At 43.8% G+C, this 15393-nt stretch overlaps 1 protein-coding gene across 1 annotated transcript in view; it reads left to right on the top strand.

Annotated features, from left to right (window-relative positions):
- LOC126456357 (ATP-binding cassette sub-family C member 4-like) overlaps positions 1–15393 on the top strand; it is a 246976-nt gene that overhangs the window by 116615 nt on the left and 114968 nt on the right. The gene's annotated exons all lie outside the window — the stretch shown is intronic.

Raw genomic sequence — 15393 nt, 5'->3', positions numbered from 1 at the left:
TGTAGGCGTACTACCTCTGAGAGGTCGGTCGTTTCATCGGGCGACGTGTAACTGGTTCTCCGAGCGTTTCTGGGCCCCTTCAATTACCATCTTGTGGAACTTGGGTCGGTCCTTTCCTGGTGCAGGGATGTCGTTTTGCCAGTGTGCATGTTACCTCTGCATGATTGGGTCCGAGCCAGTATTTCCGCCGTCGTGTGTCTGGAAGTGAGTCGGAGACGCACCAGCAGTGCAGTCGCGACGGAGCAGCAGTCGCGGACGGATCAGCAGGCCGTCGGTCGGTTGGTGCGGACCAGGGAGGACATCTCCGTGCGGTGCAGTCGTCTGGGTCCGCTGCCGGACCCTGTGCAGTGTCGCAACGTGTGTGGAGCTGACCGATCGCTACGAGCTTCGTGGTTCACCGGCCCAGGACGTCGAAGTTGAGTGTAGTTTTGACAGCTAATACTCCATTGTGGATTATCGCGTTGTAGCATTGCCGCTTTGAGTTCTCATCTACTGACTGAAAGGAAGCAAGTCGTTGTGTCGGTCGGTCCGTGGTTGTCCCCTAGTTGGGTTCCGGCGTATCAAGTACAGTTGGGCTCACCACCTATCTCACCTAAGTGAACGAGGGCAGACCGACCTCCATGGAGGCCTTCTGAGTGCCACCGGTGTTTAATTATCTGTTGTCAGCTATTTTAAATTGTGGGCATGTGGTTATTGTTTGTTTCTTAAAATTTTGCAAAATTAATTTTTAAATTTATCTTTCAAGTTTAAACACTGCGGCCTTCTGCCTTTAAAGACTATGGTAATATATTTTGAAATTTCAAAATTTTATTGTGGCCCTCAGCCATTTGTATTGCCCTTTGCGTATGTTGTTTTTTGAATTATTTTATTGCTACCTTATTTGGATTTTTACCTTGTTAAGGTTTCTTGTTGGAGGCCTTCAGCCGTGAAAGAGTTGCTAAATTACAGTAAATGACACTTAGAAGCAGAAACTGACTTCAACCCTTGGCCCTTTCCACAATCCTAGCCGGCCGAAGTGGCCGTGCGGTTAAAGGCGCTGCAGTCTGGAACCGCAAGACCGCTACGGTCGCAGGTTCGAATCCTGCCTCGGGCATGGATGTTTGTAATGTCCTTAGGTTAGTTAGGTTTAACTAGTTTTAAGTTCTAGGGGACTAATGACCTCAGCAGTTGAGTCCCATAGTGCTCAGAGCCATTTCAACCATTTCACCACAATCCTATTACCTGTTCTGCCCAGCGAATTTAGCGGGCGTCTCAAAGAGAGTATGAAAATTATTAAGGATAGAGAAGATGCAGGTAACAGCTTTCCATCCCCAAACAAACAGAGCATTCGAAAGAGCTCATAGACCGTTAATGAAGTATTTGAGACGTTCCAGAAGTGAAGATCTTAGCAATTGGGATTTATGTATTATCTACGTACGTTTATTTTCAGTAACAGACAACGGAGTAATGTGGGATATATGACCTCTGAGTTGATGTTCAGGAGTATGAAAAAACCTACTAGGAAGAGTATTATAGAACGAGACAGCTACAGTGGAAGACAATTCTGATGATTATGTGTGGTAACTTAAAACCAGGACGCAGGAAGCACACCGAGTGGCGGAGGAAAAATAAGAGCTCAAAGAGGTCAACAAAGACCATTAAGGCAAGACAGAGCACTATAGAATATTTCATATCGGTAATAGATTAAGGCTGCATATTGAGAAAGTAAGGCAAGAAATATCAAAGAAACTTTGAAAGCAATATGAAGTTCTATGATTAGTAATGCACAATGTGATCGCAAGAACAAATAATAGGCAAGAGTTGAAGCTACATGCTAACAGATTATAACCATATTATTCTCAGAGTAAAGAAGAAAGGGTTTACGTATACTACTTGGAAATTTGTAACAAACTGTAATGTTCTGGCCTTTTCGGGACCAGTAGGCATCAGGATTCGCGAGAAATGTTGAGGGAAAGGCCAGATTCAGGCAAGTGATAATGGTTCAAATGGCTCTGAGCACTATGGGACTTAACATCTATGGTCCTCAGTCCCCTAGAACTTAGAACTACTTAAACCTAATTAACCTAAGGACATCACACAACACCCACTCATCACGAGGCAGAGAAAATCCCTGACCCCGCCGGGAATCGAACCCGGGAACTCGGGCGCCGGAAGCGAGAACGCTACCGCACGACCACGAGCTGCGGACAAAACAGTGATACCATTGAAAGATTGATAGAGGCTTGTATCCAGAGATATGTAAAGCATAATGGCATTTCAGTGCAGTTCAGTGTGTGTTCAAACAAAGCCAGTTGCAGAATGGACTGACGCCTTGCAGAATGCACTGCCGCACTCAGATGTCTATATGTCCATTGTCCTTGATCATGGCCTGCAGCTTCCACAGTGCTGAGCGGATCGCCAGTTGGTGAAGAACAACCGTGGCCCACCCAGGCCCTCCAGAGCTTTACCGGCTGTGCACACCTACGCGTACTCGTGATCTCCATGTCATGTGCTTGGGTACGATAGCCGACGCTATATGTTTTATGATAAAGAGAAATTCCCCAGTCACTCACCAGGGAGCGATCACGATGTTGGCCGATGTCTAGGTCACAGGGGCGCTCCTCCCCTAGCTAGAATGTAGACAGTCTGCAGTCCATTGGCCGTAGTCCCTCAGAGTGTGGAAGCTGGCTTCACACCAGCCCCTTCTGACGTTTTTCAAGTCCTGCAGCTGCCACGCCGCACGTACGGCGTGCCTCATGCCGGAACTTGACGAGTTAATCAGTTGGAGGGCAGCCAACAGATTTTCATCACCAAAGATTAGTCATGGTTTCTTTGAAACTCAAAAACCTGTCATTCTCTCCAGTTCAATATACAGACAAAAATGCCATCACTACTGAATACCTTGATCCTCTAATTTTGTATACCCCTATTGCTACGCTTCTAACGTAGTCGTACTTCTGGGTGGGGGTCTGGTGGTGTGTGCGTGTGTGTTATGGGGGAAGGGGGGTTGAGTGGGTTTACTTCATATTACTCGTAGTGTCAGGTTTTGGTAGATCACTGCGCACCAAGCATGGGTTCCTAGGCCGAGCAAAATTTGCAACATGTGAGTTTCTCGGTTGCCAGCAAGTGCTTCGAGTTACAAAATCTTACTTCGCTCTTAGTCATACTGCGCTGCGACATTGGCCGTGACTGGTGTCTTAAAACCCGTCCACTAGGTGTGTTTTGTTGCTATGTCAACAGTACTGCCCAGTGGCTTACTTCATCAGCACATCGCCAAGCTGACCTCCATTGCCTGGCCACAGCTAGAATAAAACTTTAAAAACTGACAGTTCGCACGCCGATCTTTCTCGGGACGCAGCACGTCTTCTCTCTTTCGGAAGAATTGTCCCAAAACTTTTAAGACTAGTCTTCCATTAAAATTACTCTTAAAAAAACTCTGTACCGTGCTGGTGGCAACACTCAGGTTTAACCAAGACCTGTCCCGCGAGGATATTTCCTTATGGACTATCTAACATGAGCTTGCTCTTAAAGTGTAGCCTCCAGAACCTTATTACAGTACAGTCCGTAATCTAATGTTTGAACTACTCAAATGCAGGGGTTTTATTTCCATCAACTATTCCTTCAGCCTGTGTTGGCTAACCGCTCAACTGGCAACTGATGCGCCGGTGGACTTTTGTGCTGGGCACATCTGCGTTTGTTACAGAAATAAAATATGCAGATATCTAATAGAAATACGCCGCAGCTGATGTATGAAAGGCTTGTGCTGACGATTTTCTTGAAAATTTTGAGCATATTGTAACATCTACTCCATTCAAATTTTCCCCTGTTGCGACTCGACAAATTTGTCTAGTGCATACGTAAGGTCGGGACTGAAGCATTAAGGTAAGTTAAATGTTGGGAGAGTAATGCCCTCAGTGATACTTCTCATCAATACAACATATTCCATGTCAATGTCAGCTGGCCGTTGTGGCCGAGCGGTTCTAGGCGCTTCAGTCTGGAACCGCGCGACCACTACGGTCGCAGGTTCAAATCCTGCCTCGGGCATGGATGTGTGTGATGTCCTTAGGTTAGTTAGGTTTAAGTAGTTCTAAGTTCTATGGGACTGATGACCTCAGATGTTAAGTCCCATAGTGCTAAGAGCGATTTGAACCATATCAATGTCACGGCAGTCTTACCAGTGAGTGTAGCTGGAAGGTAGAAATCCTTCCCGACTATCTCATATGCCGCACTGTTAACCGTAACACGGATAACACCTGCAACTCTAAATTCTCAGCTCCTCAGCTTTCCCTCTTTCATAACAATTTATCAACACAGTTTCTGGCGAGAAGATCGAGTACAACCAATGCATCCCTACCTTTTGTAAGACCGCATGGGCAAGATTTCCTTTTCACAATTTGTATCATTCGTTTTTTCCAAAAGCATATTCGCCTCACATCTCCGGTTATCAGTGGACACTGGTCTGCCTGGACAGACTGTAATACTCTCTTGAGCGCACTCGTCCAGATCCGCTAAGGACATGACTAGAACAGCTTCTCTGTTATCTGAAATCAATAACGTTCATTTATCCTTGTATGTATCCATTTCTCTATGACTCAAGAGTTTCGCTACGAACTCACCACCTCGGAAAGGAACCGTCCAACTTTCCTCTCCTTCTTCCGAATTTAACGACAAATAGAAAACAATACCAGGAAACTGGCAATAACCCTAGAATAATAAAAGAAAAATACACGTGGTAATGATATAACAAATAACACTACCACAGAGTAAAACAATCCATAAACACAAATATCAAGAATAAATCTAACGGCACCAAAACATTGTAAAGAATCTAACAACAAAGTAATTACGTGACCTTAAAGTATTATGAATGTCATATGCCTTGTGTTACCTAACTGCTAGAGGTTCGTTCTTTTTTGGTACTTGTAGTTAACTATGGTACCTCATCCATTATACCTCTAAATGGTTTTACCCAATTGACGTGAACAATAGACTTTTGGTAGCAAATTGTACCTTTATATTAACTGGTGAGGTCATCTCCATGGCCTGATACTGTCCATGATATTTGGTCAAGAACTTAATCTTCCCCTTCGGTGTATAGCGATTAGTAATACCCACTGAACTACATCATGTTGTAGTAGCTTGCCCCTGCGCCTATTTTGCTGTTCCTGTCGTTCTAGAGCCTTCAAATTTGTTTTTTACATACATCCTATATTCTTTTCGTTAATTTCTTTACCGATTCGGAATCCAGTCAGAACTTAGGAATTAAAATACCAAAGTGGGACGGCATCTATCTCCCGTACAACACCTCAAATGGTGACATGACCGGTCCCATATAAGTATTTGGGTTGCATGCCCAAAGCACTCGTGAAAGATAGGTATCCCAGTCACCATGTCCAGCAATCACCTAGAACCTTACAATTTTCGAAATGATCTTATGGAAGGGACTTGTTCGTAACTTCTTAATGCGTGACACATGGCATAGCTGTTTCAGAAGTTTTGAAACGAAGTTCACACTGTGGTTTATGATGGAGGTATAAGGCACTCCAAACTTCATTAACTGACTGTTAACTAATGACTGTGCCACATTATTAATCTGTTGGTCTGGAATTGCTATCATTACTAGAAACCGTAAAAAATAGTCTGTGATCGTAAGCACATGCCTATTCCCTGCAAGTATTTGCTGAATGGTCCGCAAATGTCGAGCCCAAGCAACTGAAATGTCTTTGACGTCTATGGTAATCTCTACAAAGTGATTTTTTGATGTGTAACATCCGCTCTTTATGTGTGTGTGTGTGTGTGTGTGTGTGTGTGTGTGTGTGGTACACAGTCTCTGACATGTTGCTCCATGTCGCACTCCCTGTTTCTCCACCAGGACCATTCTGCAATACATCTTTCTCTTTCTCGCCGGCCACCATGGACTGACAACATGAGGTCATGAGCCTGTTGTAACACTTCCTTTTGAAAAGCTGCTGAGACCACCATACGCTATCCGCATTTCATGACTCTGCACAACAAATCATCAAGTAGAGTAAAGTGCAGCTGTGACTTAAAAGCATGACAATCTTCATCCTCTGCCTGTGCTTGTTGCCATTCTAACACACTGTTGCCCAATATACTCGAAATTATTACTTTGTAACCCAGTGCGTCGGCATTCACGTATTTTCTACCGCTAGTATGGATGACCACGTAACAAAGCTTGAGAGAACAACGTGTTACACGACTAGATGGGTCTTTCAGATCAAGCAACTGTCTCAGTGATGTATATCAGTCATAGCATTAAATTTTCTACCTTATAAGTAACACCAGAAATAAGTAATACCATATGTGACTGCCCACGTTTCCTTTTCAGTTTTCGAGTAGTAATGTTGAACTTTATTTAATTCGCTCGAAACATAAGTTACTGGATGCTCCTGTCCTTTAACCATCGGATCTAAAACATAGCCGACCACTGTGTTAGAAGTGTTGCAATGGAGGCCCTTTCTCAAAATCGGGAGAAACCAGTACCAGAGCCGAAATCAGTGCCTCCTTCATTTTCTCGAATCCTGTCTGACACTCCTGTATCACTGAAACTTTAAATCCTTTTCGAGTTACCTGTTCAAAGGTTTGGCTGTTTTTGCGAATTCCTTTACGAATTTACGATAGCTGTTACACAAACCAACGAGCGATTGTACCTATTGGCTGTTTGTAGTGTTGGAAAATTTGGAATTGTTTCCGTAAGACGACAATCGGTCCGTATACAACGTTCACTAATTACTTGTCCCAGACGGTTAACTCGAGTTTTAGCAAATCGGCACCTGTCCAAGCTCAGCGTCAAATTGGCCTAACTTATTAAGAACATCCTTCAATCGTCCTGTATTATGGATTGGATGAGCGTCTCCAACAGTATACATTCAGGAAAATATAATCGCAGCGAAACCTATAATGTTTTCTTTAGTAAGATAACTAAAATTCACAGTATTCGCAATCAAGGGGTTGTTTCTCCGTTCTACGATCCCTTCTCGAAGTTGCTGTTCAATAAACTCCTCTATTCGCAGTTGCAAATGTCTCGCTCTCATAAATCGGTGTAATATCTGCTGTAGGTATATGTTGCTGAGTTACCGGGTGTGCTGGTAACATCCCGTCTGTACAAAACAAGATGCTAAACATGAAGAATACTTCTTCCACAGCTGTGAGACCACTGCCCATCAAGTGACCCATCTTCTCACGTAACGTTGTTGGGTCGACAGTTCGGTCTTGACTCAACTTAACGAAGTCTTTTTCCTGTAATACTTTCATAGCGTCTGTGCCTTTTGACAGACTAACATCACCTTTAACAAAGTTATCTATGCTAACTGGAATCACATATTCTCCATTAACATTACTTGTGCACACTATTCTCCTGCGCACAAAACAGTGTTAACCAGCCTACTCTTCTTGCCTGAGAGTGCCTCAACCAAGTACGAAGTCCCACAAGGCAAACCGATATCCAGTGAAACCCACGCTACTTTTCCTGTACTTACCCATATTTTGTACTGTTCATTTATCTTTAATGAACTCGGCTCGAGTTTAGCTGGTCTCACCTTCGTGACAGATGATCCTTGCGACAAGGTCTCGTTAGCAACTCTATTACACAACTTACACAAAGTCTCACTGAGCTAAACCATGCATTGCTAAAGATCAGTCCTAACACTATTTTTGTCGAGATGCGGTAGCCTGAGAATCACTGAATATCCTACACCCACGCATGGCAAGACTTTCGTATGCTGCTAGCCTTAGTTTTCCTAGTAGGAGGATCTAGTACCATAGTGCCCAATGAGTCCACACTGTTGTCGACAACTCCACGTAACTTATACAGGGTGGTCCATTGATAGTGATTGGGCCAAATATCTCACGAAATAAGCATCAAACGAAAAAACTACAAAGAACGAAACTCGTCTAGCTTGAAGGGGAAAACCAGATGGCGCTATGGTTGGCGCGCTAGATGGCGCTGCCATAGGTCAAACGGATATCAAATGCGTTTTTTTTAAATAGGAACCCCCATTTTTATTACATATTCGTGTAGTACATAAAGAAATGTGTGTGTTTTAGTTGGACCACTTTTTTCGCTTTGTGATAGATGGCGCTGTAATAGTCACAAACGTATAAGTACGTGGTATCACCTAACATTCCGCCAGTGTGGACGGTATTTGCTTGGTGATACATTACCCGTGTTAAAATGGACCGTTTACCAATTGCGTAAAAGGTCGATATCGTGTTGATGTATGGCTATTGTGATCAAAATGCCCAACGGGCGTGTGCTATGTATGCTGCTTGGTATCCTGGACGACATCATCCAAGTGTCCGGACCTTCGCCGGATAGTTACGTTATTTAAGGAAACAGGAAGTGTTGAGCCACATGTGAAACGTCAACCACGACCTGCAACAAATGATGATCCCCAAGTAGGTGTTTTAGCTGTTGTCGCGGCTAATCCGCACATCAGTAGCAGACAAATTGCGCGACAATCGGGAATCTCATAAACGTCGTTGTTGAGAATGCTACATCAACATCGATTGCACCCGTACCATATTTCTATGCATCAGGAATTGCATGGCGACGACTTTGAACGGCGTGTACAGTTCTGCCACTGGGCACAAGAGAAATTACGGGACGATGACAGATTTTTTGCACGCGTTCTATTTAGCGACGAAGCGTCATTCACCAACAGCGGTAACGTAAACCGGCATATATGCATTATTGGGGAACGGAAAATGCACGGTGGCTGCGACAAATGGAACATCAGCGACCTTGGCGGATTAATGTATGGTACGGCATTATGGGAGGATGGATAATTGGCCCCCATTTTATCGATGGCAATCTAAATGGTGCAATGTGTGCTGATTTTCTATGTAATGGTCTGTCGATGTTACTACAAGATGTTTCAATGCATGACACAATGGCGATGTACTTCCAACATGGTGGATGTCCGGCACATAGTTTGCGTGCGAATGAAGCGGTATTGAATTTCATGACAGGTGGATTGGCAACATACCATGGCAAGCACGTTCACAGGATCTGACGTCCCGGGATTTATTTATGTGGGGAAAGTATAAGGATATTTGCTGTCGCGATCCACCGACAACGCCTGACAACATGTGTCAGCGCATTGTCAATGCATGTGCGAACATTACGGAAGGCGAATTACTTGATTTTGAAAGGAATGTCGTTACACGTATTGCCAAATGAGTTGAGGTTGACAGACATAATTTTGAGCATTTATTGTATTAATGTGGTATTTACAGGTAATCTACATCTACATCTACATTTATATTCCGCAAGCCATCCAACGGTGTGTGGCGGAGGGCACTTTAAGTGCCACTGTCATTACCTCCCTTTCCTGTTCCAGTCGCGTATGGTTCGCGGTAAGAACGACTGCCGGAAAGCCTCCGTACGCGCTCGAATGTCTCTAATTTTACATTCGTGATCTCCTCGGGATGTATAAGTAGGAGTAAGCAATATATTCGATACATCATCCAGAAACGCACCCTCTCGAAACCTGGACAGCAAGCTACACCGCGATGCAGAGCGCCTCTCTTGCAGAGTCTGCCACTTGAGTTTGCTAAACATCTCCGTAACGGTATCACGCTTACCAAATAACCCTGTGACGAAACGCGCCGCTCGTCTTTGGATCTTCTCTATCTCCTCTGTCAACCCAACCTAGTACGGATCCCACACTGATGAGCAATACTCAAGTATAGGTCGACGAGTGTTTTGTAAGCCACCTCCTTTGTTGATGGACTACATGTTCTAAGGACTGTCCCAATGAATCTCAACCTGGCACCCGCCTTACCAACAATGAATTTTATGTGATCATTCCACTTCAAATCGTTCCGCAAGCGTACTCCCAGATATTTTACAGAAGTAACTGCTACCAGTGTTTGTTCCGCTATCATATAATCATACAATAAAGCATCCTTCTTTCTATGTATTCGCAATACATTACATTCGTCTATGTTAAGGGTCAGTTGCCACTCCCTGCACCAAGTGCCTATCCGCTGCCGATCTTCCTGCATTTCGCTGCAATTTTCTAATGCTGCAACTTCTCTGTATACTACAGTGTTATCCGCGAAAAGCCGCATGGAACTTCCGACACTATCTACTAGGTCATTTATATATATTGTGAAAAGCAATGGTCCCATAACACTCCCCTGTGGCACGCCAGAGGTTACTTTAACGTCTGTAGTCGTCTCTCCATTGAGAACAACATGCTGTATTCTGTTTGCTGAAAACTCTCCAATACAGCCACATAGCTCGTCTGATATTCCGTAGGCTCTTACTTTTTTTATCAGGCGACAATGCGGAACTGTATCGAACGCCTTGCGGAAGTCAAGGAAAATGGCATCTACCTGGGGTTTGTATCTAATATTTTCTGGCTCTCATGAACAAGTAAAGCGAGTTGGGTCTCACACGATCGCTGTTTCCGGGATCCATTTTGATTCCTACAGTGTAGATTCTGGGTTTCCAGAAATGACATGATACGCGAGCAAAAAACGTGTTCTAAAATTCTACAACAGATCGATGTCAGAGATATAGGTCTATAGATTCGCGCATCTGCTCGACGATCCTTCTTTAAGACTGGGACTACCTGTGCTCTTTTGCAATCAGTTGGAACCTTCCGTTCCTCTAGAGACTTGCGGAACATGGCTGTTAGAGCGGGCAAGTTCTTTCGCGTACTCTGTGCGTACATCATGCTTTCTCAGAAATGATAAGGTACATGTATCACATTTTAACAACCGAAATAAAATGTTCAAACGTACCTACGTTCTGTATTTTAATTTAAAAACCTACATGTTACCAACTGTTCGTCTAAAATTGTGAACCATATGTTTGTAACTATTACAAAGCCATCTATCACAAAGCGAAAAAAGTGGTGCAACCTAAACGTTCATATTTCTTTACGTACTGCACGAATAGGTAATAAAAATGGGGGTTCCTATAAAAAAAAAACGCAGTTGATATCCGTTTGACCTATGGCAGCGCCATCTGGCGGACCAACTATAGCGCCATCTGGTTTCCCCCTTCAAGCTAGACAAGTTTCGTTCTTTGTAGTTTTTTCGTTTGACGCTTATTTCGTGAGATATTTGGCCCGGTCACGATCAATGGACCACCCTGTATACTTGCTTGGATGGCACAAGCTTCTCCTGATCACCAGGTCCAGACTGATAACGGAAATATGGGCCCCATTGTCCACAAGAAACCTCTATTCCAGACCACTCACTGAGCCCACTAAGCAGCATTCCGTCTGTGCACTAACTTGTAGGGTGTACGGTGTGCCCGATGCTTACCAACAGTCGAAGCATTCCCGTCTGAGTTAAGCGGCTGCATCTGCCAACGGTGTTTCCCATTTTTCCTATTCCAACAATTCGACGCTCGGTGGCTCACTTCCCTGCACGAATAGCTCTGGTTGCCTCCACTATTTACGCGTATGACAATTACGCCCATTCCTCTAACATTTGATCTCCGAAGCGAATACACTGTGATCTGTCCATTACTTGATGGCAGAATATACCTCCCCCAGTTACGTTACAATTCTAAGAGCTGCTACTAAATCATTCCGATTGTCAATACAGAGGTATGCGCCCACCCAGAAAGCCGAAGCCGATAAGGTGTAACTCCAGGAAGCAGAAAACAGAGTAAACGTTTGCTCGCATGAAATACCCGCGTAAATGTCACATTGATATGTCATGACTGGAGAATATATTAGTTAAATGTTAGAGTGAAGCAGAGTCCGACCAAACTTCTAGCCAGGCACGCCTGTGTCACAACAGCGAACAGCATATTTGTAAAAGATAACGTGTTTGAAAACAGCTAGCAGCATGTTATCACTTGAACGTCAGCCGAGGTGTCGTGCGGGTTCTTATGACATGCCAAAACGCCAAGCATGCAAGTATCGAAGTCAAGCTCATGACAGGAGGAATACGGTTACGAATCTTGGCTGGTAGACAGCTGTTAAGACAGTCACACGAGGACGGAATATTCCATTAGTCCACAAAACTAATGAACAGTGTTCGTGTATCCAGATAAAGCCCCTTAGTCTGTATAAATAAAAATCAGATGCTGCACTTATGAAAGATTTGATTGATTTTTCTTGTTATGTTTGTTATTGTCACAAGGTCTGAACGAAAGAAAATTTTTGGAAATTCAACTGAAAAGTCCGAAATTAACATCAACTGCCCACTTGTGAAATATCATCAATTAAGAACGGCTCTACAGATTTGGTCGATTTTCATCTTTGTTGTGTTCATAATTGTAGAGACAAGTTTGTATGAACGGAAAGTTCTGGAAAATCTGCCGGAAAAGTCGTAAATTTAAATCAGTTTTGAAAGATATCACTTGACAGCGGCTCGACCGGCTTAGCTGATTTCTTTTGTTGTTGTTGTTGTTGTTGTTGTTGTTGTATTCGTGATTGTGGATAGTAATGGTATTTTTGGTATTAAAAAGAACATAAACAAATCGTGTTCAGTTTGACAGCTCTGCTGTCATTCGTTTCCATAACAAAAAAGTCCTATGTTGAATATATGAGATACGGCCTGAATACATATGTAAAGTATAGAGGGGAAACGTTGCAACCTAAAATCTCGTAAACTTCTTTACCGATGTACTACAATTTTTTACACGACACTGCATGAACGTACGGACAGACATAGGCTGCGTATTTTTGTTCAACACATGCACATATATGTAATATATAGAGGGGAAGCTTGGACAAATTTTTACACGATACTCTTAACTAATATTCGGAAGGTCGTAGGCAGATAGGGTATATAATTTTCTAATATATGTAATATATACATACGTATGTATTGCATCAAACCTCGAAAAGTTCTTGAACGATTTAATTCCGGTCGATACTCTAATCAAACATTTGGATAGACGTAGGTTACATATGTTAGTGATAGATTACATATATATAAATATATGTGTGTAATGTATAAAGGGAAAACGTTGTTACCAAAAATCTGGAAAAGATATTAACGGATTTACTTCAGATTTTTAGACGATAATCTTCTGAACATTCACGTCAAACTAAAATGGACATAAGGACGAGGGAGAAGAAGATGGCGAAAGAGAGGTGGGAGGGTGTTGTGCAGAGAGAGGTGGGGGCAGGAGGAGATGTACGGAGACAGGGGGGGGGGGGTGGATGAGAAGGTGGACAGAGAGAGAGAGGAGGGGAGGGGGGGTGAGAAATTTTGGATGCTTGAGCATTTCCCATACATATTAAGCAATTGCGGAGCATTGCTGGATTTCCTAGTAACCGCATAAAAGTACAGCCTCAGCCAGTATCATATCAGTATACGAGAGTAGCAGAGCATCACAGTAACAGAGTGAGAGACTGTCAACAAAGAACCATCAATTCTGACGCCAGCAGCTACTGATGGAGCAGCAGTATTTCATCCACGAAGAGGCAGTACTAATGCAGGTGGCCCAACTACAACTGGTAGATAAGTAGCAGACGGCTAAGTGTCTCATATATCTTTAATGGAATTGTGTTGAACAGTGACAGTCTGTCTCTGTCTCAAACAGCAGAACAGCGTACTCCATTTGCTACTAGGAATAAATAGCTGAACAGTACTTGACTCCTATGAATTAGTCCAAGAGGCTAGCGATACAATAACTAAGCCATGTAGCCACTGATTTAGAAGTGAGGCCAAGTGGCCATTGATTCAGTAGGTGGCAGAATTGGTGGCAGCAATTGCACTTGTCTCAGAGTTAGGCACCGTTGGTTCAACATGTCGCATACAAACATGCCAACCGTTGAATACTGTTGTTGAAGGACTTCATATCATCTTGCTACTTTGGCAGATTACCATCCCAGTCAAGATACCTTGCCTGTTCCCTAACAGCAAGCCTAAAAGCTAAGGAGCTTCTACTCCTTCTCAACTCCGTTATAAAGGTTAATTATGGGACAAAAAAAAAATTGATGTCAACGACTTGTTTTCACTACTGAAGCTACACCAACCCTTTAGTTTGGACATGCACGGGAATGCGACAAGTCAGATACAAGCGACACACTGAATACCAGTTGCATAACAAAGATGAAACAAAACACCAAAGAAACTAGTAACTCTAACGTCACTGTGTACAATCGATACTGTTTGGATGTGATGTAGACATAGAACCTCCCCTCCAGTGCAGAGCATCGGTGTGCAGGCTTGGCAGGGCCGTGGCTCTCTCCGAACTGCTGCTGCGTCAAGATGTAGGCTGATGTAGGCCGCCAAGCGAAGCATTTCTGGCCCGCTTCTGCGTGGTCGCCTCTGTGGCGGGAGTGGCGGCGGCTGCTGCTGTCTGAGAGCACGGCGTGGCTCCTGGGACCTGAGGCGCGGTGGAACTGCACCGGGCTGCGTCGGTCTTGTGGTTGTGGTGTCTGACGCCTCTCTTTGCAGGAGGGGCAGTGAAGAACAGAGAACAGGCAACACTGGGGCATGGGAGCATCAGTGTCACCGACCTGCACTGACTTGGAAGATTTCTCTCGAATTCCTTGCGTAGAATGGCGTGAGAAACCGCAAGGCTTCTCCGCCCCCATGGCGGCCACTGAAGGCTCAAGCTGACTGATACATTGCTGACCGTGACGAGTAGCATTAGTCTGTGCTTGTTTCACACTCTCTTTGTCCACCGTGTCGACTGCACATAACCTCAATAAAGTTCTAGTCAACATCTCATTCATGTAAATATATTGTCCTCCCTGGACGGACCACTAAAGTTGATCAGCAAATACTAGAAATTTTCCACACCTTGCGAAATTGCCTTGATGTGGTGAATCGGTGTCAGTCATTTCTGAGTATCCTCCTACTGTTTTCTCTTGTCGGTAAATGTTACTTGTAAACCTTGATTTTCTTCTTATTAAGTTACACTTTCCGCCTTCACGTCTACGGTACTTCTTGTTCATAGTTTCCAGATTTGAATACAAGGAACAATAAGCATTCATTACCCAGCTAACGTTGCAGTGCTGGAAACATTCGCGTTCGGATGTAAATAAACGGGTGGTTTTCGTGTAATGCCTGGCACTCCACCTCCGTACACCAAGTCAGGAGAAAAGTGAAAACGTTGCAAAAAGTCTGCACCCAGCAGTGGCTCATTGTCATTGGCAATGTCGGCTTTCCACTAGAAAGGTGTATGTAGACCCACATCCGCTGTGCTAACGGTTGTACCGTAAAGTCTGAGAGTGTGTCGTTTTTGCAACTTGCAGCTGATAGGAGAGACTCCAAAACTTCTAAATGAGTTATTATTGTTGGAAGGATGCTCACCTCCCAGCCTGTGTCGGTGGGCAAATACTGAATCAAATTTTTGTCCAGGACATATAATCTGGAGAAGTCAGAATTAAACAAGATTGGCTCAGTCGCTTAGAATGTAGTTGGCAGTTTTTGTTATAGCAAGGTACTAACCATTTGCAATGTAAC

Source organism: Schistocerca serialis, chromosome 2 (assembly GCF_023864345.2).
Source record: "Schistocerca serialis cubense isolate TAMUIC-IGC-003099 chromosome 2, iqSchSeri2.2, whole genome shotgun sequence".
Classification (NCBI taxonomy): domain Eukaryota; kingdom Metazoa; phylum Arthropoda; class Insecta; order Orthoptera; family Acrididae; genus Schistocerca; species Schistocerca serialis.
This window is presented reverse-complemented; position numbering and strand designations above follow the sequence as displayed.